This window comes from Polypterus senegalus, chromosome 1 (assembly GCF_016835505.1).
Source record: "Polypterus senegalus isolate Bchr_013 chromosome 1, ASM1683550v1, whole genome shotgun sequence".
Classification (NCBI taxonomy): Eukaryota; Metazoa; Chordata; class Cladistia; order Polypteriformes; family Polypteridae; genus Polypterus; species Polypterus senegalus.
In genome coordinates this window covers 236,857,606-236,883,751 of record NC_053154.1, presented here as the reverse complement: position 1 = coordinate 236,883,751, position 26,146 = coordinate 236,857,606, and the positions used below count along the sequence as shown (strand labels likewise).

Here is a 26,146-nt window from a genome sequence, read left to right as displayed (position 1 = left end):
ATGGACTAAATAGAACTTGAAAAGATATATTTTTCAAATGTGATCGCAATTCAGATAGAGTTGACGCGCACTACAGCCTGCATGCCTCAATAAGTCATCCTCCCTCGCTCTTACTTTTTTACCGCTCATCTAATGAATACACTGAGTATGGCTTTACCAAAACAATCATTGATGGCGAATAAAGTATCCATTATTCGAGTATGTAGATCGGGATATATATATACATATATATATACCCGCGTATCGCAGCGAGAAGTAGTGTGTTAAAAAGCTAGAAAAGAAAAGGGAACATTTTAAAAATAACGTAACATGACTGTCAATATACAGTATTTGTTTTGTGAGTGTTACTGAGTGTTGCTGTCATCAAGGATTTGATTATCATTATTTCTTTCAATCAGGTTCGTATTTGTAGGATGTGTTGTGTTCAAGTTACATTCCGTGTTTGTCAATCGTTGTAAAGATGACAGGTTTCATTCATCGATTCGTTTCTTACTGCATCAATAAACAGCTCGTCTTCTTCTTTATCTGAGACCTGACACACTGCATGCACGGGTTTTTTTTACACTGTCTTCCTTTAGCGGGACATTGACTTTTTCCAACGTGTGCTTTGTTTCCGCAGTAGTTGGATTTATGAATATGCTTGTATGTATCAGACGCTTCATATTTTTGCTGCCTTTTCAATTGTGTAATTCGGTTTTGTTCAGCTCTTTGGAACTGTTGCTTTTATCTGTGCACTCGCGCCAGTTCACGTGAGCCGCTCGGTGTACATGCATCGAAGGTTCCCAGCTGTGCTGGTGCCATCTCGTGCTATGTCCATGGCTGTATTTAATGTTACCTTAGTCCTGGCACTTAAAACTTTCTCTCGCAGTTTCGCTGAGTTTGTGTCAAACACCACCCTGACCATCTCATCTTCCTCTCCATAAGCACAGTCCTTCACCCGTGAATATTTAGTGGCAGTTTGCTATTGGATTGCCGCTGACGGACGGCCTTATATGGGCAGGCACTAAATTACAAACGCCAGCGGCAGCCTGTCTATGAACTTAATTTAAAGTGTAGGTTTACATCGTGCTTTGTTTCCGAAGTAGCAGAACTCATGAATATGGTTGTATATGTCACTTTCGCTTCTTATTGTTTCGCTGCCTTCTCAATTATATAATGCATGTTTTCTTCAGCGCTTTTTTGAGGTCTTCCTGGTTTTCTATGTACTGCGTGATTACGTGGGAGGCGTGATGATGTCACACGAAACTCCGCCCCCACGGCGTTGATGCTCATCTCCATTACAGTAAATGGAGAAAAACTGCTTCCAGTTATGACCATTACGCGTAGAATTTCGATATAAAACCTGCCCAACTTTTGTAAGGAAGCTGTAAGGAATGAACCTGCCAAATTTCAGCCTTCCACCCACACGGGAAGTTGGAGAATTAGTGATGAGTCAGTGAGTGAGTGAGTCAGTGAGTGAGTGAGTGAGTGAGTGAGTGAGTGAGTGAGTGAGGGCTTTGCCTTTTATTAGTATAGATTGACAAAATGTAGAGATGAACTGTATAATGTGTGAAGCCTGAAGTCCAAATATCAAAGAAACAGTTTCACAAAAGGTACAAATATAACAGAACAAGTGCGCTTCTATTCAAGAATATAACTGCAGAAAAAGAACCCGCGTTATGGTGCAACATTGACACACAACAGCTATGACCACTTCAGTGCCACAACGGTATCAACTGTTGACTGGTAATCAAAACTTCTCGGGTTCAATCCCATACGAATCCATTTTGAGAAGTGAGCTGCTCTTATCCTTACTATTTTAGAATAAAAACATACATTTGATTCCAGTCTGTAACAGCTGGTGTAATTTATGATACTTGTAAAGGTTAGCTTTGGTTTTTTTTATTCAGTTTTATTCTCTCAGCCACATTCACGATCCCAACTCCCCCCCTCATATTTGACACAGCTGTTTTCACATAAAGACACACTATAACAGAGGTGAACTCAGATCATGATGACAGTTCTACATCGGAGCAAGAATGCACTTTTGCCATCACAGTACTTTGTATATGTACATGGGAAGCTCTGCACTCTACTTGTGACTTTACGCTGCAGGAAGTAAGTAAATAAATAAAGGTAAATAGGTAAATAACATTCAATCTGGCTGTTACATACAAAGTACAGCAATGGCAGCTTCCACCTGCAGCTATAGACACTTCAGTACGCAAGCGACTCTCCAAGCTAGTGTTTAGATCTGGATGGTGTATGTGCCCCAGAAAAAAGTCTGACTGCATTCTCGTACGATTGCTTGCGTACTAAAGTGCATTCTTGCTTCGATGTAGAACCGTTGTCATGATCTGGGCTCACCTCTGTTATAGCGCATCTTTATGTGAAAACAGCAGTGTCAAATGTGGGGGGGTGGGATTGTGAACGCGATTGAGAGAATAAAACTGAATTAAACAAAACAAAGCTAACCTTTACAAGTATCATAAATTACATCAGCTGTTACAGACTGGAATCAAATGAATGTTTTTATTCTAAAATAGTAAGAATACAAGCAGCTCACTTCTCAAAACAGACTCATCCGGGATTAAACCCATGAAGTTTTGATTACCAGTCAACAGTTGATACTGTTGCGCCACCGAAGCGGTCGTAGAAAATGCGTGTCAATGTCGCATCCTAACATGGGTTCTTTTTCTGCAGTTATATTTTTTAATTAAAGCACACTTGTTCTATTTGTACCTTTTGTGAAACTGTTTCTTTGATATTTGGACTTCAGGCTTCACACATTATACACTTCATGTCTACATTTTGTCAATTATTACTAAAACATGCCATTTTCAGTAGTGAGCTGCTCTTATTGTTAAAATTATACAGTAGAAACGTACATTTGGTTTGCTTGTGAATTTTACCTTTTTTTCACTTTTATTCTCTCAGTCACGATCATGATACATACTAAGGGGAGCTGACGCTGTTAGTTTTTATTTGAAATTGGGAGTAACTGGAGATGTGAGTGGTGTTTTGAGGCAATGGAACTGGACATTCTCTGATTTGGAGGGATAAAAGCTGAAACACAAACGCTGGTGAATCTGTCTTCTTCGTATCTCACCGTTAACTGATTTTTTTTTATTCAGTTTTATTGAGTGTGCCCGCTCACGCTGAATTAGTATGCATCTTGTGGTCTATGACAAGGGTTCTCAACGTCGGTCCTGGGGACCCCCTGTGGCTGCGGGTTTTTGTTCCAACCAGCTTCTGGTTTTAATTGGAATCCTGGGCTAATTAAGTGAACTGTGATTTCCCAGATTATGTGTTTTGGGAACACTATAAAAATGAGTTTCGTTAAATATATATATATATATATATATATATTTATATATATATTGTGAACGCTGGCCCCGGCACAGATAGACGGACAACATTTTTTCACCACACACCATTTATTTATCTACACTATTTACAAGTTTGTGCTCGCGTGCACCCCCAGTGCCTTTTCGCACTGATTTCCCCAAAGTCCAGGCCCACAGTCTCTTGTGCCTTCCTGGCCGCCTCCAGTCCTTCCTCAAGCTCTGTCCGCTTCCTCCCGACATCCACCACTGACTGGAGGGAGGCGGCCCCTTATATAATGCCCCCAGATGAGCCTCAGGTGTTTCCGGCATCTGCTCCTTAGCCACGCCCCAGCGTGGCGGAAGTGTCGGCTGTCTTCCTGGCAGCTCTCCGGGCGCCACATAAAGTCTTCCCCCGGCACTTCCTGGTGTGGCGGAAGTGCCGGGCTCCCGGGATAATTAGACACTGGGGCGCCGCCTGGCGGTGGCCACGGGTCCCTACAGGGCTGGGCTTCCATGCCCTGTACCCGAGGCCCCCTGCCTAACCAGGACGGATGCCCCCACTCGGTCTGGAGGAGGCACTCGCCCTCCTCTGGTCCTCCAAGGCGTCCCGGCCGGGCTCCAGCCCTAGCCGGGGACCCCATGGGATAAACCGGCATCGGGGCGCCGCCTGGCGGTGACCACGGGCCCCTACAGGGCTGGGCTTCCATGCCCTCGACCCGTGGCTCCCAACAGAACCAGGACGGACGCCCCCTCGCGGTCTGGAGGAGGCACAAGGGTCCAGCCCCGGCCGGGGACCACAGTGCCCCACCGCTAGCGAGGACACGTGGGTCCGAACGGCACAACCCGAAAGGGCAGCACGTCCCCGGAGAGGGTCCTACTATGTCCCCAGGGTCCATCACGGCACCCTGGGACATCTTTCTTCGGCACCCCCACCGACGCAAACGTGCCCCTCTGGTCCGCGCCGCTCTCGCCCCCGTTGTCCCCCCCAGCTGGGACACTATTGGCCTCCCGGCGTGGAGCTCTCCCGCGGAGCGCCCGTTTCAGGTGGGCAGGTCCCTGACGACGTCGTCCTCAGCGCTCGTCGGGGCTTCGGGCCTGTGGAAAAAAGAAAAAGAGGGCCAGAAGCACTGCCAGGGCACTCACCCCGAGCGCCCTGCCGGTCTCTGTACCCGCAGTGCTCCCGCCCCCTTCCGACAGCCCCTGACTTGTCTGCTGAAGTCCTCCGTCGCAGGTTGCATGCCTGTCCGCTCCTTGTCCGTGGCACCACTCTCGCAGGCAGCTCGCCCAGCCGCCCAGGGGATTTCCTCTGCCCGCACAGAGGACAGCCCTTCTCCAGACGCGCGCACCCAGCGCCGCGTCCTCTTCTATCGGAGGAACCGGCATTCACCCTTTGGTTCCTCCTTCTTCTCTTGGACGCCCCGACGGTCTGGGTCTGAGCACAGCAAAAGCTCAAATCCAGCCCCGTCTGCGTCCAGGCAGAGCGACAGGAGACAGCTGCGGGCTTGAAGCGCAGGGCGCTAGGACCCAGGGCACTCAGCAGCCCTGATCCTACCAGCTCCTGCGTGTTTGATCTCCCAGCCTCGCTAGCTGTCTGCACCGTCGCGTCCGCTGTTGGGAAGTTGCCTACTTGGAGCCGGTCTTCCCGTAAACGGTCACGGCCATGTTCGCGAACCCCCACTTGCTTTACGGGAACGGCAACACTCACCACTCCCGCTGTGTTCTGCCGGCCTCCGGTTCCAGCGCCGCGCCGATCCTCCGTCCCACGTGGCGTCTCTCCCGACGCGACCGCCTTCCCCGTCAGCTGCTCACACTGAGCGGCGAGAACACTCAGCAACTCTCCCAAGGACGGCTTGGCGGGCCGAAGGGATTCCTCCGACACGCGCCGAGCCGCTGGTGGAGAGAGAGAGACAGACGTCAGTGGGCTTACCTGTCCATCAGCTCCACGTGACGCCTGCCTCCTCTGGGCCACTCCCAGTGGCCCAATCGGGTCTCGGTTTGGCACGAGACTGGCGTTCCTAGGTCCCGCCTCCATCCAATCCTCGGCGGGCACACCAGACACACCAACCAATCCCGTGCCTGTCAGCGGGCGGGACCTCCGGCCCGCGGCCATCTTGTCTCCCCCGCTCTGGCTGCGGAGACGTGCCTCTTCGTCGCACTGCTGTTGCGGCGCTCCATTGAGTCGCAGTGGCTTCGATTTCGCAGCCTCCTCAGCGGCTGTCGCCGCGATGCCGACAGCCCGTGGCCCGCCGTGCTCTTGCCACAAACGCGGATCCGGTTCATCCCTCCCTGTGGAGAACAAGGTACGTCCAACCCCGAAGGGCCGATTAACGCAGGGCAGGGTACACACCTCCCGAATCCCGTCGTGCCGAGGCCCCTGCCTCGGTGTGGCCTTCAGTGAAGCAACGCCGGCCTGGCTGTCCGTCTCAACAGCGCGGCTCTCGGAGCCCGCTGTGCTCCAGCGAGGTCCGTTCCTCCTCCGCACCCGGGGATGGACTCTCTGCGGTCCAGCGGCGGTTTCCGGGGTAAACGCTCAGCTGGGTTGTGCACGGCCGCTCCTGCGGCCAGTGTGTGGGGTCCGCTGCTGCGCCGGGCCGTTCACAGACATTTGTTCTGATAACGCAGGTCCCCGCCTTGCACCAGGCAGAGCATCCTGCCGGCTACGCCACTGTGAACGCTGGCCCCGGCACAGACAGACGGACAACATTTTTTCACCACACACCATTTATTTATCTACACTATTTACAAGTTTGTGCTCGCGTGCACCCCCAGTGCCTTCTCGCACCGATTTCCCCAAAGTCCAGGCCCACAGTCTCTTGTGCCTTCCTGGCCGCCTCCAGTCCTTCCTCAAGCTCTGTCCGCTTCCTCCCGACATCCACCACTGACTGGAGGGAGGCGGCCCCTTATATAATGCCCCCGGATGAGCCCCAGGTGTTTCCGGCATCTGCTCCTTAGCCACGCCTCAGCGTGGCGGAAGTGTCGGCTGTCTTCCTGGCAGCTCTCCGGGCGCCACATAAAGTCTTCCCCCCGGCACTTCCTGGTGTGGCGGAAGTGCCGGGCTCCCGGGATAATTAGGCACTGGGGCGGCGCCTGGCGGTGGCCACAGGTCCCTACAGGGCTGGGCTTCCATGCCCTGTACCCGAGGCCCCCTGCCTAACCAGGACGGACGCCCCACTCGGTCTGGAGGAGGCACTCGCCCTCCTCTGGTCCTCCAAGGCGTCCCGGCCGGGCTCCAGCCCCAGCCGAGGACCGTACGGGATAAACCGGTATCGGGGCTCCGCCTGGCGGTGATCACGGGCCCCTACAGGGTAAGGCTTCCATGCCCTCGACCCGTGGCTCCCAACAAAACCAAGACGGACGCCCCCTCGCGGTCTGGAGGAGGCACAAGCCCTCCTCATGTCCTCCAAGGCGTCCCGGCCGGGCTCTATGATGTCAAAAAACCAAAAAGAAAACCCAGAGACATAGGTATATATGATATTTGGAACTATTCATTCAGAGGGGTCAGTTCAGCACTATATGCAGTCATCAGATCCAAATCTTAACTGTTCACACACACGCAAGGACCAAACTTCCTACACTTACAACACGTGTACCTGTTGCAATGCGCACACTTCTCTCTGTGCTGTGGTTTCTGTTACACACCTGAAAGAAAGAGACAATATATGTGACATTTTGAAGAAATCATTTTATGACCTGAATAGTACCAATCAGAAAACATCATTACACTAATGCAATATTATTTGAAAACACACAGCATCAGATTGGGTGTGAATTTATGCTGGCACTGTTACTTAGGGTCTGATCAGGAGGGGCAGGGCAGGGTTGGGTGTGTATGTGTGTGAGAGTACAGCGTGATCGTGATTGTGAGTAAAACTTAAAAAAGCTAAATTTGTCTTTTTCTTTTTTCTCCGTGCTTTGTTGACATTGTGTACCAGAAGGCATGAGCTACACATGTCGTAAATGTAGGAAGTTTGGTCCTTGCGTTTGTGTGAATAGTTATTATTTGGATCTGATGATTGCATATAGTGCTGAACTGACCTCTCTGAATGAATAATTCCAAATATCATATATACCTATGTCTCTGTTTTTTTTTGTTTTTTGGACATCATAGACCATAAGGTGCATACTAATTCAGCGTGAGCAGGAACACTCAATAAAACTGAATTAAAAAAATAAACTGACAATGAGATAAGAAGAAGGCAGATTGACCAGCGTTTGTGTGTCAGCTTTTATCCCTCCAGATCAGAGAATGTCCAGTTCCATTGCCTCAAAACACCACTCACATCTATAGTTACTCCCAGTTTCAAATAAAAACTAACAGCGTCAGTTACAGACGCAAACCAAATGTATGTGTGTACTGAATAATATTAATAACTAGCAAAATACCCGGCAAAGTACTGCCTTAAAATTTTTATCAAGAAGAAAATGAAACCTTTTTAAACTGAGGGAAAATATAACAATAATTATTTATTAAGGATCTCTTTGTATACCACATTGTGAGTTCAGCCCTCCGGTTGTAATATGACCAAGCTGTGCGCTGAGCTTACTCTTGAGCATGCAACGTACAGTTGGCAATGTGAACAGTAATCTTGTTTCAATTCTCACAGCTTGGATTGCTGCTGTCATAATCGGTTTGAGTTTCATGGTTTGTTTCATAAACATCAAAGTGTCCATTACTGAAATCGTCACCTGTCAATCTAAGATGTTTAAGAGGCATTGGCGGTTGTCGAAAGGTGTAAAATATTTGGCCATTTCAGCGCACTTGAAAGCGACAACCGAACAATTCAGTGGCAGCCATCAACCATAGGTGAAGGGCTTAAGCATTTCACTCTTATAGTGCTCCTGTGTAGTATAATCTCCTGTACCGTCATCAGTCCACACCTTGAACCTGTCCCAGTCATTCAATACATAAGACACAATGTTCCTCCGGATATCAAGAGTGAGCCTGATATGGCCGTGCAATATGTAACAAAGAGAATGGAAAAGGTAGGTGCCATCTCCGGGTATGGAAACCACTTGGTAAGTGACAGTTCTTTGATCGATGGTGATCACCTCGATAGACATGTTAATGGTGGTACGGTTGGGACGATAAAGGAAATGGGTACCTGAACAATGTAAAGTAAGTCTAAAATACCTACACAATAACTATAATCGTAATAAATGAACAATAAAACAGCGGAGAAGTTGTGGATTAAATAAAAAGGCTGTAGTTATCAGCAGGGAGACGTGAATCCCGTGGCGAAGCAAGAAAGGGAATGTAGAGACTGGAGCGACGGACGGCCTTATATAGGCAGGCAGCCAACAACGTGGGAGGCGTTGGGATGGGGGACCCAAACGCCGCCTCACACGGTGACTGAGCTACAGGCTATGGACGTATATAAGTATGTAAGTAGGATTCAGTTAGCGTTGGGAACCCACGTACCAAATTTCTTGAAGATGGGCCCATAAGTAACAAAGACCGTTGAAAAGTTCGATATGGTGGCCGACAGTGGCATCATACCACCAGAATAAGTAACAAATTTCAGCCTTCTACCTACACGGGAAGTTGGAGAATTAGTGACGTTGGAAAGTTCAATATGGCGGCTGACAGTGGCGTCATACCACCGAAATAAGTACGTACATTGGTTTCAGTTAGCTCAGGGAAGCCGTCTACCAAATTTCGTGAAGATGGGGCCATGAATAAGAAAGTTCAACATGGCGGACGTTGTTGACCGTTATGACCATTACGCGTAGAATTTCGAAATGAAACCTGCTTAACTTTTGTAAGTAAGCTGTAAGGAATGAGCCTGCCAAATTTCAGCCTTCTACCTACACGGGAAGTTGAAGAATTAGTGACGTTGGAAAGTTCAATATGGCGGCCGACAGTGGCGTCATACCATTGAAATAAGTACGTACATTGGTTTTGGTTAGCGCAGGGAAGCCACCTACCAAATTTCGTGAAGATGGAGTCAGCCTTCTACCTACACGGGAAGTTGGAAAATTAGTGACGTTGGAAAGTTCAATATGGCGGCCGACAGTGGCGTCATACCATTGAAATAAGTACGTACATCGGTTTCGGTTAGCGCAGGGAAACCGCCTACCAAATTTTGTGAAGATGGGGCCATAAATAAGAGAGTTCACCATGGCGGACGTTGTCGACCGTTATGACCGTTACATGTAGAATTTCGAAATGAAACCTGCTTAACTTTTGTAATTAAGGTGTAAGGAATAAGCCTGCCTAATCTCAGCCTTCTACCTACACGGGAAGTTGGAGAATTAGTGATGAGTGAGTGAGTGACTCAGTGAGGGCTTTGCCTTTTATTAGTATAGACTAGCTAAATACCCGCGCTTCGCAGCGGAGAAGTAGTGTGTTAAAGAAGTAATGAAAAAGAAAAGGAAACATTTTAAAAATAACGTAACATGACTGTCAATGTGATTGTTTTGTCACTGTTATGAGTGTTGCTGTCATATATATATATATATATAGCAAAATACCCGCGCTTCGCAGCGGCGAAGTACTGCATTAAAATTTTTATTAAGAAGAAAATTAAACCTTTTTAAACTGAGGGAAAATATGCCAATAATTATTTGTTAAGGATCTCTTTGTATACCATGTTGTCAGTTCGGCCCTCCGGTTGAAACATGACCAAGCTGTGCGCTGAGCTTACTCTTAAGCATGCAACTTACAGTTGGCCATGTGAACAGTAATCTTGTCTCAAATCTGACAGCTTGAATTGCTGCTGTCATAATCGGTTTGAGTTTCATGGTTTGTTTCAATTACAACGGTATTTGTAGGACTTGTGTTGAAGTGACATTCGGCATCTGTCAAGCGTTGTAAGCACACAACCGGTTTCATCGATAAAATCACATCCAGCTTTTGGGAGTTTGAACATTCATAAACATCAAAGTGTCCACTACTGAAATCGTCACCTGTGAATCTAAGATGTTTAAGAGGCATTGGCGGTTGTCGAAAGTGTAAAATATTTGGCTATTTCGGTACACTTGAAAGTGACAACCAAACAATTCAGCGGCAGCCATCAACTCACATGTGCTGCTTGTCTTAATCGGCACATTTACAGGACGCTGACAGAGAGGTGCGAACGGATTTAAGGTGGGCCAGATCTACGAGTTTTTTTGTAGGCTCAGGTGTTAAAGAATCAAGATCAATGAGCCTGACTAGTATTTAATCTCTCACTGGACTTCAGGTATTTTAATGTGCAATGAATTTAACAAATGGTACTTCAGTCCTGTCCAGTCAATGATGCATTTCCTTAGAAAAGAAGGCACACTGGTGGATCTCTGAGATAATATTGCACCTACACTAAGACTGGAAGTATCGGCCTCTGGTTCAAAGGGAAGAAAACTGTCGAGGTGCCATAGAATCAGATCAGTTATAAATAATTTTTTAAATGCTTGGTCAGTTTCAGGGTTCTAAACAAACATTTTCCAGCCTTCACAGTAAGGAAAGTTATTGGGAAAATAGTTTAAAAAATGCAAAATCCTCTGTAATATGTGTAGTTTGAAAATCCAACAAATTGATGCACCTACTTAATTGAGATGAAGGTTTTAATTCTTCATTTGTTTTGAACTTGGCAGTGAAATATGGCAGACTATAAATATAACTAATGGTTTATGAAATTTACATTTTTCTCATTTGCCATATACATTCTGTGAATGAGAGAGAGAAACTTGGCACTGCCAAGTCTGAGTCCAATTTAACCATTAAGTTTGTGAATAATAGAACCATCGTGGGCCTCAACAGCAACGATGATGACACATCCTACATAGAGGAGGTTGAACATCTACTGAGTTGGTGTAGTGCAAATAATCAATAAGACAAAAGAGATGCCTGTTGCTTTCAGGAGAACATTGGCTCACTATTCCCTACTGCTCATCAATGGCTTTTCTGAGCAGAGAGTCAGTAGCAACAAGTTTATTGGCCTGTATATCTCTGGTGACCTTTTCTGGACAATCAACGCCAACCCTGTTGTCAAGAAGGCACAACAATGTCTTTTTTTCTGCAGAGACTCAAGAGAATTAGCTTGTCACAATATATTCTTACCATCTTTTACACAGGGACCTTGGAGAGCGTTCTGACAAACTGTATCTCTGTTTGGTTTGGGGTCAGCAAAGCCCATGACCGTAAGATTCTGCAGTATGTAGTGATGAGAGCTGATAAGATCATAGGGTTTCCCTGTCCTCGATCCCAAACATTTTTTAGACATGTACTCTGCGCAGAGCCTATGCAGTTGTGAAAGATGTCCCTCACACTGATCACACATATTGTTTAACCTCCTGCCCTCAGCTAGGAGATAGCACAGCATAAGGACCAACACAGCAGGTCCTATAATAACTTCTTTCCCCAAGCATTTAGACTTCTGAACTCCTACATGTCACCCAGTATTATATCTCTACAACATTTCCCCCAATTATGTACTGTCACTTAACACTCTACACTTTACTATGGATATTGAGCCTTGTTTGAGCTTTATAGCCCTGCGTCTTTTGTTTTGTTACGTTGCACTGGTTTTGGTAATGTTATGGTGTATGTTAAATGTATGTTGTTTTGCCTATGCACCGGGGACTGTAATGAATGCAATTTTGTTCAACCATATACAGTGCTACCTTGGTATACGTCTGCTTTGGAATAAGTCCAACTTGGTATACGTCCTGTTTGGACACGAAAAATTTTGCTTGGTTTATGACCTTTGTTTGGAATACGACTTGCGTGCTAACCTTGTTTACCTCTCTCGAGACAAAGCCACGACTGCCCATGAGCGTTAGTGCGCCAGTTGCTAGCATTCAGTGAACAACCCACACAATAACTCTCTGTGAACTTTCACATGTGTGATATAGCGGGTCCACAGCTCCTGTCAAAGTCCAGCTTTAAAATAAATCACCGCGCTCGCAGCTTGGTGAGGGGGCGTGGTGGTTATGTGGCTGAAGGTTGTCAGGGCGATTAGCGATGTGGGCGTTTCTCACCAAAGTGCACTTGTGAGGGACCGTCCGCATTTATGATTGTTCCTGGGGCTGCTTATCTTGATAAACAGAAGCACGAGTCGGCTAGAAGGGGAGGAAAAAGAAAGAACGGACTGGAGGTTGAGTGAGTGAGAGAGAGAGAGAGACTGAAGTAGTTGAAGTAGGCAGAGTTAACGTCAGCTGCAAGTAGGGCAACTCCCCTGTTGGGAAGCCGGGGGGCTGCCAGGTAAAAAGGTACTGGGCTTCTTCTTTTTTAAAGAATGCTTCCTGCTCTATTTTAACTTTGTTGTTTTTATTGTTTTTAACCTCCACGTTTCACTTCTGATTTTATGGATTATTTATTGGAACTTTGGAGACTGCACTTTAATTTGAACACCTTGTTTTGTTAATTGTTTTAATAAAAGCACTTTGCACTTTTTCACCATCACCTTGCTTTATTGTTACCGATGAGGTTAGCAGCGAGGCACATTACCGACGGTGTAGGATTTAAGGGCTCCCCGGCAGCAGATGGGAGCATACAGCAAACCTGCATCGTCACAACGTGATTTTGTGTTTTTTTCATGTAAATTTGAATTGATTGTTGAAAAGTATGAAGGTGGCATGCGTATCCGGGACATGGCTGTTGCATACCGTTTGCTGAGAACGACGGTATCTACGATTGTGAAAAACAAAGATGTTATTAAAAAGTAAAGTGAGGTAAAATTTTCATTTATTTCATCTAATTGATTTTGTATTTATGTATTTTAGTATTAAGCAGTGTTTAAATTATTTTATACAACCCCATCAATGTATAATATGCAAGTAGCAATTGGATTTTTTTTTTCATGGGAACGGATTAATCATTTTCCCATTATTTCTTATGTGAAAAATTTGTTTGGTATACGTCCTGTTTGGTATAAGTCAAAAGGTATGGAACGAATTAAGGACATATACCGAGGTTCCACTGTATTATGTATGTGGATGAATGACGATAAAAGTTGAGTGCAGAAAAGATTTCAAAGACATTATAGATACAGCAATGTATGAAAATGTCACAATAAATACACATCTTTGATTGTTTCATAGTAAAGCCAGAAAGACTCACACAACACAGAACCTCACCATATATAATGCACCACTTACAAAGAAAAATATGATTTGAGTATGCTATTTGTGTATGTACAGTATGTGATTCAATATGAGTGATAGTAATGCACAGAGAAAAAAATATTTTAGACTTGCATCTGCCCCAAAAGCAGATGTGTCCTCAAACCAAAAGATTTTTTTAGTAAATATTTGTTCATAGCATACTGACAGCTTTTATCAGACGATATGCACACTTTTGTAAAGAACTGTGCCATTTCTTATAAGCCATGGCAAAACATAACCATTAATGAATAGTTATCACTTAGTGCTATGTTGATGCTCTTTCACTCAGTGTATGTAAAACAGACCATTCAAATCTGGCATCAAAGTTTGTATAAATTAATAAGGATGATAGAAAATAGTGCAAAGTCAAAAATTACCATGACCCAGATTTCAGGATGACAAAACACATTCATTTCACAACTAAAACAAGAATAAAGAAAATAGGAAATATATGAGCACATGAGAACACGGCACAAGGTTTAAAGTTGGTTTCTTCAAGGGATGAGTAATTCTTGCAAGATTAAGAGCAACGGGAACTAAAAAGACACATGGACAGTGTGTGTGTGCGCGTGTGTGTGATAAAAGGAGCATCAGTGCAAAATGACATTCTAAGTGGTAGAGGATTAGGACATCATAAAGAGATACAGGTGAGAAGGTGGTGGTAGGGTACAAGGAGAATGGTCAAGTAAGTAAAACAGGAACAAACAGAGAGGAAGCAAGACGTTAGAAAGAGAGGAGAGATGACTTCTAATACTTTACAGTTATTTGTTTAGGATACATGCATATTAATTATTTACATTTGGTTGATGCCTTTATCCAAGGAGACTTACTGCATTTATGATACAATTGGTTACATCACTTTTGGTTTTCCAAATGTAGCACAGGCAGTTTAAGTGACTTGCTTATAATCATAGAGTGTCTGTAGCAGGGTTTGAACCCACAACCTCAGGGTTTGAAGTCTAAAGTCTTAACCACTACACCATGTTATTTAGCATTCAACTAATACATTTTAAGATAATTCATGCTACATACAATTTAGATATCTACAGAATCAGTAAATATGATACCCTGCTTTTATTGTTTAAATCTTTATAATGCTTACCTTTTAACTGAAGAATTTAAACTATTTTTAGATGCCTTTATAAAATGATCCTTTTGTTGGAAATATATTGAGTCTTATACTCTAGGTTAGCACTTAGCAGGTCACAGTGTTAAACTTTAGATTTCTTAGCTGTATAAATAGGGCTGTCTACTTCATCACATTTTAATGTATTTTATAACAACGGTTGTAATGGTTACAGCTCATGCAACAAATGAATGATTACAGACGTTTACCTCCTTCTGTGGTTAGGGAATGTGCTGTTTGCTTCCTTCATTAGCCCGTGAGTCTGGTTTTCAATAAATCTTATAAAACGCAAAGAGAAATAATAGACACCTATTTACTTTTTTCATTCCCCAATTGATAATGTTACTTGTTTATATACAACATTCATGAATGGGATGTGTGATCAGTTCAGCAGCCCAAAACAGAATATAGATGATATCTTCTACACTTGAAAAAAAATAATACTGTGTGTATGCAGTTTATCATTTATATGAAGATTTACTTGTAATAAGCACATTTACAATAGGAGCACACTCTTACGTGACACTTAACTTTAGTAGCTGTAACACAAATTATTATCTATCATCTTTGCTGTTCTATATTCTTGCAAAATAAGGACCTAAAAGAAAATAGAATGATCAGATAAATCCCACTGAAACAATAAAGTAAGTATTTAATATTATAAGAATTTCAGTTGGTGTGTTGTATGCTGCTTATCATACAGCATATTAATTGTGGAGGGCTGGGTTTTGTCTTGCACATATTGGTGCATAAGTTGCCCTTTTATATTTTATATTTAATTTGTCTTACCTAGTGAAGGACACAGTCACAATTGTGATTTCTCTGTCCACATAACTCAAAACATTTTCATTTCAAAACTAGGTCTAAAACTCCAAGTAGTCCTAATTCAAAATTCTAATAAAAGCATGAGGCTATTAATCTCAAAAGGGAGAGAAATACCATAAAACTCCTGGCCAAAACAGTGTAAACACAATTCATTATAATTACAATACTGTTTATTGATAAAGGATTACAGAAAAAGCAAACAATAGAATTTCCAGGAATAACTAGAAATTTACAAAAACTGAAATCTCAAAGAGGCAGAATCAATAACATAACATAAAATATCACATAAGCTAAAGGAATTCAAAATCAGCACAAGACTAAGGTATCTCAGGCCTCATATAGGCTGCCTGCAGTGTCAGAGGCCTTGCACCTATGACTCAAAATAACAGCAGAAAGGTAAATAATACAACAAATAAACTATGTTGTATTATTTACATATACACAATAATCAAAAACTGGAACAACACAATATAAAAAATGATCAAATAACAGGAAAATAACACAAAACAAAAAAAAAAAAAATAGCAAAGAAAACTAAGGATTGAGATTTCTGCATAATATAGTTAGTATACAACAAAGAATTCCATCAAGATAAGATGAAAATATTTAAGATGTTCTCAAGAATACACTAGCCAGCAACTGACACAACAACATATTGCCAAACTATCAAAAATATAATAGAACAATACTACCAAATTTATTAATGACCATTTTGTATGACCACGTAATCCTGAGCAGGTTTGAGGGAAAGGTGGAGCCTAACCCAGCAAGTACAGTGTGCAAGGCAGGAACAATCCATGAACAGGGTACCAACCCACTGCAAAGTGAATTCATTCATACACATGCACACACCATGGGCAATTGAGTATTGCCAATCCACTTAACCTGTGTGTCTTTGGACTGTGGAAGGAGCCAAGACATAAATCAATGAGGTACAAAATGAAATTTAAGTAAAGAGTAGGTAACACCATTCAGCTCAATCAAACACCTTTTCTTCATCTGAACTTAGCAAGACATTAGGGCAGCTGTTTTCAAACTGTGGTCAGCAGACCGAAGGGGGTCCGCAAAGGACACAGAGGGGGTCCGCGAGGGCGTTGTGAAATATCCATTAATTAACACTGTGTAGTTCCATAATAATGCAGTGTCTTGTTAATTATCTCCTTTAAGTTCGAAACACTTCGGTGCCCTATGAGCCTTTTCGGCCAGAGTAAGACCATTTACTATTTTAGTAGTGTTAGTGATGCTGGTTTAATTATTCTATGCGTTTACTACAGTGACGTCAAATTCAGTAAGATGTATTCTAGTCTATTGTCGAAATTAAAACATATGGTCAGAGCGTTTAATAATATGGTAATACTATAATATACTCCGTCTACTGGTGTAACTCGCCTATTTTGTTCACGTTCGCTGTAGTTCCTAAGTAAATAATTATTTTGTTGTTTGCTGTAGGTAGGGAATGGATACGTTTTTGAAGCGTAAGAAAACAGAGTTGCCGTTACACGAAACAGACGAGAGTTTTGACGATTCACAATCAGAAGCTAATGACTTGTCAAAATGCAAGAGAAAGCCAACACCAATGTTAATAAAATATGATGAGGATTACTTTTAATTTGGTTTTGTTGAATGTGCTTCAAATTCAGATAGACCGCAGTGTCTGATTTGTAACAAAATTTTGTCAAATGAAGCTTTGAAACCAGCCAGATTGAAAAGGCATTTAATGAAGAACCATCCTGATTTAGCTGGCAAACCTAAAATATTTTTCCAAAGAATGAAGGAAGAATATATCAAGGATAGAAGACATGGCAGATGATATAAAGGTGCAACTAATTGAAAGACTGAAAGAAGGTTATTTTGCAATACAACTGGATGAGAGCACCGACGTTGCCAACCAGGCACAACTGCTGGCCTTTGTGTGATACTGTTGGGAAGGGGAAATGATAGAAGATTTGTTTTAATGTCATCCAATGCCTTGCAGAACAACTGGCGAGGAGGTTTTCAAAGTGCTTGACAATTTCCTTTCACAGTCAGCTCTGTCATGGGGTTGGTACATAGGCATTTGGATGGACGGTGCAGCATCCATAACCGGGAAGCATTCTGGAGTTGTGGTGTGTGTGAAGAAAGAAGCACCTAACATCACAGCGACACATTGTATGATTCATCGGCAATCACTGGCAGCGAAGAACATGACGCAATCACTATCTGAAGTCTTATCTGGTTGCATCAAAGTTCTAAATTTGATTAAAACCAGACCAGTATACACTTGCACGTTTGCAATTCTTTGTGAAGAGTTGGGGGCTGAGCATTTGCTCTTTTGCTCCATACAGAAGTACGATGGCTATCACGAGGCAAAATAGTGCAGCATGTATTTGAACTTCGAGAAGAACTACTGGTATTTCTGACGGAATGTAATGCTGACCTATCTTCAGTCATGGCTGATAACATTTGGCTAGGCAAACTTGCCTATCTGGCTGATATATTCAACTTACTAAATAAGCTGAACCTGTCACTTCAGGGAAGAGATAAGAAGTCACAACAAGATTGCAGCATTTAAGAAGAAGCTCAGTATATGGGAAACCAGAATTAACAAGAAGGTTTTAGACATTTTTCCAATCATGGATGATTACATCTGCAACAATTCGTTGATCAACGCAGATCTCATAATTTGTGATGTCGAGCAGCATTTGCAGTTGCTGGCTGACAATTTTGATGAATACTTCTTGAATGATAATATTGCTAATTTTGATTGGGTCCGCAGTCCCTTTGATGTTGAATTGACTGACCTCGCTGGGCACAAGTAGAAAGAGTTAGTTGAATTATCATACGATCACAGCTTACAAAATAAGTTCAAGCAGCAATCACTGTCATCTTTTTGGTTGAGTGTGACTTCTGAGTATACCTTGATATCCGACAAGGCAGTCAAGATTCTGTTACTGTTTGCGATAACATATTTGTGTGAAACAGCATTTTCAGCACCTACGAATATGAAGAGCAAGAACTGGCTGTTGAAAGTGACTTGCGTGTGAGCTTATCAAAAGTAGCACAGAGAATTGACAGTTTGTGTAAATCAAAGCAAGCACATCCTTCCCACTGACATTATCAGTGTTAATCGAAACCAATGGTAGCCTAATAATTTCTTAAAAATTACTTTGTTCCATAATTATTGCATGCACATAGGTGTAACGAAAATTTATTCTGCGTTACTTATTCATTTATGGTTTTCTGTTATAGTAGTCATCGTGACAGTGAAGAAGGTACTGTGGAACTTGTATGTCCATTATTTTGATTGAATTTTACATTATAAAATTTTACTTGTTCAATATAGGGGTCCGCGAGCTAGGCCCAGAATATAATAAGGGTCCCTGGTGCAAAAAGTTTGCAAAAAGGGTGCTCTGTTTCTGTTGATGTACAGTAAATAGCAACCCCATCTATTATAAATAGGTGTAGCAAGAGCACAAAGTTCCCATGCACTACATTTCATTTTGTTGATTTTGATCTCTGTTTCTGCTTGAGTAAAGACTGTCACACACGTGCGAGTTGGAGGCAGTCAAAGAGCCTAAAGGTGAATGAAATATCGTGGTGCTTACCTAAATCTCTTTTCACATACAGAAAACCTGAAGAAAAATAAGAATCTTCAATTCCGGATTCAAAATGGCCACTACAACGTCATTTCCGGTTCGTCACGATGACGTCACTTCCAGTTCCACAATCCATTACTTTCTGTCGACTACTGATGACATTGGTTCCATTTGCCCGTCTCCAAATTATCACTTCCTGCCAACCATTTCCTGTCCCATAATTCACTCTGTTATAAAAACACCATTTTGTTTGCAGTAAAACATTCAATGCACTGAAAAGTCATCTGAATCCGCTTATTTTTTCATTGTCTAAACGACAATATATGGGGATGGTCCCCAAACCTTTTTCTGTCTTTGTGGAAGTATTTTTTGACTCAAAAATCTTATCTCAATTGATGTAGTCTGCAGGATTCGTTTTTCAAGTTGTCAGAAGAACAGGACCTCAACACCATGCTTAATACCATCATGGGCAATCTCCAGACCCTAAAAATCCAGATGGGAGAAACACGGACCCAACTGGCAGAAGCCGAGGCTCGTTCTCTCGCTGGAGTACGGACGGAGGTGGCTCGGTCACAACCGATTCAGTTAACTACACTGACTGAATCGGATGATATTGAGACTTACTTTTTGATTTTTGAGCGTACCGCTAAGCGGAACGCTTGGCCGAGGTCGGAATGGGCATACCAACTGGCTCCCTATCTGAAGGGGACGGCGCAGAGGGCCTATTACGACTTAACTGAGGAGCAGGCTGCCAATTATGACGCTCTAAACCTGGAGGTTTTTAAGCCCTAAGGCATGTCACTGGAACAGCAGGCGAAAGAATAGAGGGAGTGGCAGTTTGATCCAGAAAGGCCATTGAGAACTCAGGGCTTTGGAGCCTGGGGAAAGGTATGTCGCTGGCTACGGCCCGATATTAACACCTCACATAAAATGGCCGAACTCCTAGTGTGCGAAACATTCATACATGCCCTCCCTGACCATATCGCCCAGCAAGTCTGAAAGTATAATTTCGAAGACATGGACTCCCTGATAAAAATAGCAAAGCGTCATTGGACAGCCTGTAAATCTGGGTGGTCGGAACCCAACAGGTACGTGGGGCAGCCCCTGAGCCCACCCGACAACCTCCCAAACCTGCCGTCCGTAGAAGGGACAGACCAGCTGGTCTTCCCCGCTGTTTCAAGTGTGGGGAGATCGGACATCTGTCTCCAAACTGCACTTATGAGCCTATGGATTATACACTAGTAAAGGGAGAAAGGTATTGTGCCACAGTGACTAACCCTTTGTCTCTTCCATATATAGGTGCAGTTATTATAAATGGCAGGAAGGCAAGGGCAATGTTTGATTCCGGGAGTAACATTTCTATTATTGCTGCCCATTTCGTTTTACCGCAACAGTGGACTAGAATAAAAACTAGTCTGAAATGTATTCATGGGGACATCAGGTATCATAAAACAGCCAGATGTGTGCTATCGGTGAACCAGTAATTAACTAGTATGGCCATGGCTGGATTACCAGATCCCCCTTTTCCAGTCATATTAGGAAGAGATTGGAATAAAATTGCCAGCGGTAATAACATTACTGTACCTAACAAGAATTTGGGCTTAGTAATGGAGAATACTGCTCCGACTGCCTCCACGCTGTGTCCCACAGTAGCATGGACCCACATGGGTACCCAGTGCGAAAAAATCGATGTCCCATCATCCTCTGCGGGAGCTAGTACAGTTGACGTAGAGGACATGGAGACAGAAGCTCCTCCCATTGAGCTTGAAAGAGATCCCATCCAAGATTTAACTGCCCAATTCCTATTAACACTGTCATCTTATTAAAGAGAACAATGGAATGATGATTCCTTAAAATTTGCTAGGAATGCAGTAGTATCCACCGAGGGTTATACAACCCTAGATGCCACCAATGCCGTTCTTTGTAATTAAAAACAAATTATTATATAGAGTGGCAGAACACAGGGGTGAAGTGCAAGCTTTGTTGTTAATTCCACGTACATTTTGGTGAAAGGTATGTGAGTTAGCCCATGCTCATCTTCTAGGAGCCCATTTAGGCTCCGATAAGACGTTGGAGAGAATAAAACTCCGATTTTATTGGCCGGGAGTTAATGAGGAGGTCCAGCAATTATGCGCTTCATGTCCCGAGTGTCAACTTCGCCAGATTCCAAGAAGGACTCGAGCTCCTCTCGTTCCCCTTCCCCTTATTGACATCCCTTTTGAACAAGTTGGAATTGATCTCATAGGACCCCTAGAACCCTCGGTAAAGGGCTTTAAATACATTTTAGTCCTAGTAGATTATGCCACTCGTTTCCCTGAAGCTGTTCCTTTACGCTCGGCTAATACTAAAAATATCGCACAGGAGTTAGTAGGGATATTCGCTCATGTTGGGATCCCCAAGGAGTTCTTAACAGGCCAAGGGACTCCCTTCACTTCGGAAACGTTCAGGGAAGTTGCTAAATTACTCAGGATAAAACATCTGAAAACGTCGGTCTACCATCCCCAAACTGATGGGCTGGTGGAACGTTTTAATCAAACATTAAAACAGATGTTATGCAAGGTAGTTAATGAGGATGGAAGAAACTGGGATCAGTTACTTCCTTTCGTTTTGTTTGCCTAACGGGAAGTTCCTCAGACCTCTATGGGGTTTTCTCCATTTGAATTATTGTATGGAAGACAACCCAGAGGACTTTTGGATATGCTAAAAGGAGGATGGGAAGAGGAGGTCCTCTCTACTTCAAATATTCTTGAATATATTGCGCAGTTATGTGATAGATTAGAGAAGATTAGATCTATCCTAAAAGAGAATTTGGAGAAAGCACAAGCAGCACAGTCACGTTACTATAACTAGAACACCACCATTTGGGAATTTGTCCCGGGTGATCGTGTTATGGTATTAGTCCCAACCTCACTTTCAAAATTGTTAGCACATTGGCAAGGCACTTATGAAATTAAAGGAAAGGACTTGTTGATTATTTAGTTAACCTAATCGTCGACCGAGTGAGCGAGTTTATCATATTAACTTGCTGAAACCGTGGAAGGAAAGGGAACATGATCCTTCCTCCGGACAGCCTAGTTCACTTTTTATATCCTGTGCCCATCTTAATTATTGTTTTAACAGTTCTTGTCTTATTGCTTTAACTAGAATGAAATATACAAATATGCATTTTCTCAAGCACTTCTGAGTTCCATTCACACGACAGCAATGCAGCTAAGTACACCAAAAATGAACCAACCCTCTAACCCACCAACTCCCCAACCTAAGCTAATGAAGCCCCACCAGAATAGTAAAATTACTTTTATTTGACATATAAGATACAGACAGAGTGCTAAGATATGCAAGCCACTGAATATATGTGATGCTATAAACAGTCTTAATAGTCCTAGTAGCTCATTTATTGTATATAATCTATATATAAAATTCACTAAAGGCATGCAAGACAGTGAAAGCAAGACAGAGAGCCACACCCACCAACTCACAGAGCCCCGCCCGCCACCTCTAACCCTCCTACCGCGTCATGGGATGTGCACGACAAAGCCACGTACGCCAACTGTAACCGTCCTCCCACGTTCAGCGTCGCTCTCAAGGCATATGCACTGCCTGCTCATGTGCCTGCACGCAACAACTCACCAAACACAGCCTCAGTCGCTTTCGTCTGTGCAAAAGTCCACATGCACCTCTGAGCCACGTTGACTTTTCACCGCACGCAAGACAGACAGCCACGACCGCCAACTCACAGAGCCCCGCCCGCCAACTCTAACTCTCCTCCCCCGTCATGGAGAACACACGACAGAGCCCCGCCCGCCATTCACTAAGGGCACGCAAGGGGAATGCAAGACGCAAGCAAGACAGAGAGCCACACCCGCCAACTGTAAGACCATGGGATACCATGGGATACGCATGACAGGGCCAGGCCCGCCAACTCCTCTGATGGCCAATGAAGAGCATTACAAGAAGTACATACTACGGTAGGTAGGCCAATGTTATGTTCTTGGACGGGAATGGCGGTATCTTCTTGAAAAGCAGCGTAAAACTGAATGCGATGGGGTTTGCGAGTTGACACTGAAAGGAATTGGAATGAGTTTGTAAGTGCTTCTTGAGAGTTGTTTTGAAGCATTGCTGGCAATGTTCACATTGCATAATTCGTTCAGTGTAGTGTGATTTTTAAATGTGCATTGAGATATCTCTGCAGTCGGACCGTTTTCGAACAAATAGTGGATTGAAAGACCTGTGTGGAATGCTTTTGTTCAATGTAGTGTGTGTTTAAATGTGCTTTGAGATATTTCTGGAGCATGAAGGTTTTTGAGCAAATGTTGCATTGAAATTCCGGTGTGAAATGTGTTTGTAAATATTTTTCAGTAAGAGGATAGTGGGAAGGTGACATGACATCAGCGTGGCTGCAGACAAATATTTGTGTTGAATGGATTTGCACATGGTTGAGGAGATCTGTCTCTGTAATGGCACTAGACTTTCTGTTACCAGCCTTCACTGCAATTTACTGGAGTGTAAGACTATCACATCTGCTACCTCACAAACTGTCCTTATTCCCCGGATTTCACTGACCCCATCAGATTGAAATTTGCGTTTTACTTTTACACGCAGACAATTTCCTGTTAGATTGGCGTTTGCAATGACAATTAATAAGGCACAGGGTCAAACTTTCAAAAAGATATGCCTGTATCTGCCAAAACCTGTTTTCAGTCACGGACAATTGTATTTTGCTCTCTCCAGAGTTCCATCTTTTCATTCACTGACAGTTATATCCTCAAACCCTCCCTATTTGGACAACTGTGTCTTTCAGGAAGTGTTCACTCATCAATAAATAATTATATGCAGCATATGCTACGCTGCGGGTTGGCTAGTGATATTTAATTAGTGATACAGAATAGGGCTCATTGATAATATATGAGCCTTATTCTAAAGAAATTTATTGACTAGATTATTAATTTATAACTAAAATCCAACTAGTTTTTAGAAATATTTTTTCTGATTTCCTACATTTACTGTACATTGATAAAGTAATTTAGCTTGCTCATTATTAGTAGTGTTACATAGTATTACATAATATCAACAGAGGCTAGATAATAATAACATTTCTTTATAATATACCAGCAAAGAATATTGCCTTTGTAGTGCTAACTGACATGACAGAGAAAAGCAGTCTCATAGTAAATCATTACTGTAATATCAATAAATAACATCAATTGATTTTATATTTAATATTAATATAGAGGTATGGTGTCAAATGTACCAAAAGTAATAACATTCTCCACAAACAATTCTTTCCTTGCCCTGTATTATCACAAGGATATCCACAGCTCACTTGTAATATAACCATTAATACTTTACCTATTTAGTCTGTGAGATGAATGAATTAAAAGATGCATGTTTGACCCCCAATAAGGTAGATACAAAAGGATACATAATATCAAATCATATTCATGACTTACACAGCCACTAAATAATCTCATTATATTTTGCCTTTTTTTCTTTTCTTTTTTTATGAGATGATTCATCAAGGCCTTCTCAGCTTCCTCAAGTGTATTAATCATCGATCTCCAATTGTCACTTTTAGTCTAGCTAGATACCTAAGGCTATAGTGTATTTCTGCCTTGCAAAGTTGCTGCTTAATACCATTATTGGATTTTGTTTTCTGTAAACTTAAAGCTGAAATTGAGAAAAAATTCTGACATCCTTGTCTTTATATTCAAGGTCTGTGTCCACTTCCTCAGGATCTGCCTCTGGTCATTACTTGCTGGATCAACCCATTACTCCCTAAAGTGAAGGTTGTTCTTTGAGCATTCATTTACATTAATAGTATGCACTCTGTACCCAAAGGAACTTACTAGAAGGATTAAAATATGCAATGTACAAAATAAATTAAGTAACATTTTGTTGGAGTATGATATGGTTCAGCTGAAGCATTACCCAAAAAGGAACTATGTGCCCTTTACTCCATGCCATGCATTAGACACATGTAATCAATATATGAGGACAAAAAAGAATAGTCTTTGAATTAGAAGTTTTTAATGCTAAAAGACATTTAATTTGAAAACATATTTGATAAACAAATATGTTTATGCAATGACCACCTAATCAACGCAATGCTTAGCTTGACTTTCCTTTTTTAAATCATGTTTCCTGTTTGTATGTAGTTATAAGCCTGGATTACATTCAGGAAAACATTACAATCGACAGATTAGCAAGTTTTTGTAAAAAAATCACAAAGCTAACACTGACAAAATGGAAAAAAAATCCTCAGTGTTAGTCACAATTGGGATTTTTTAAACTAGAGAACTGAAGTGCTTATATAACTGAGGAAGATGGTAATGATGACAAACTTCATCATTATCAAGGCTATCAACTTGGTCACTACAGCTGAAACAAATATCAGAAGACATGAGAGATGCAATTGCAGTAAACTATAAAAAAATGAGATATTTTCAAACAAAATATTCAGTAAGTAATAGTACATGTTAAAGGTCTTATATTTTAACATATAATATTAATTGAGAAATATTGTCTATTAAATGTCTACTGATTTCTAGAAAATAATTACCATATTAATTTCTGTATTTAGGTCTGTGATGAAGTCTTCATTAAGGCACAATAACACTGAAAAACAAGCCCTCTGCCACAAATAATATTTCATTAAAAAGGCTCCCTCATTCACACCTGGCATTGTAAACTTGACATTTTAGGGGCTAACCTGCAAGCTTCACTGATCCTTAGATAGGCTAACCCTCAAAGGCAAACAGTCAAACAAAGAACAGACCATTAATCCCCCTCATGATATAAAACCCTTATGAATGCTGGTTGAGTGACAGTAGGGATGAATCCAGGCCTATAAGACCTTGGCAATGTAAATTGGTTTTTGGGATGTGTAGTTTAAGGAGATCTTGTGCAGGCAGATGGAAGTCCTATTTTGGTGGCATTCTCTGCAATTTCCCCACAGTAGAGATACCATGGTGATGATTATAAGATCCCAGCTAGATGTCATACATTTGGAATTTGTTTCTGTGGATGAGAGAGAGTCTCCTTAGTGTGATGGTGATATGGCAGAGAAAAACACCTTGACTGCTGTATGCTTACGTATGGAATGATGGAGATACACACAGATACATGCCAGAGGATGTAGAGCTTTGCCTTTTCAGAAACCAAACAGTCAGTCAGTCAGTCATTATCCAACCCGCTATATCCTAACTACAAGGTCATGGGGGTCTGCTGGAGTC

At 42.5% G+C, this 26,146-nt stretch overlaps 1 pseudogene; it reads left to right on the top strand.

Annotated features, from left to right (window-relative positions):
- The first annotated feature begins 17,951 nt into the window (after positions 1-17,951).
- LOC120542508 overlaps positions 17,952-26,146 on the top strand; it is a 42,029-nt pseudogene continuing 33,834 nt past the window's right edge.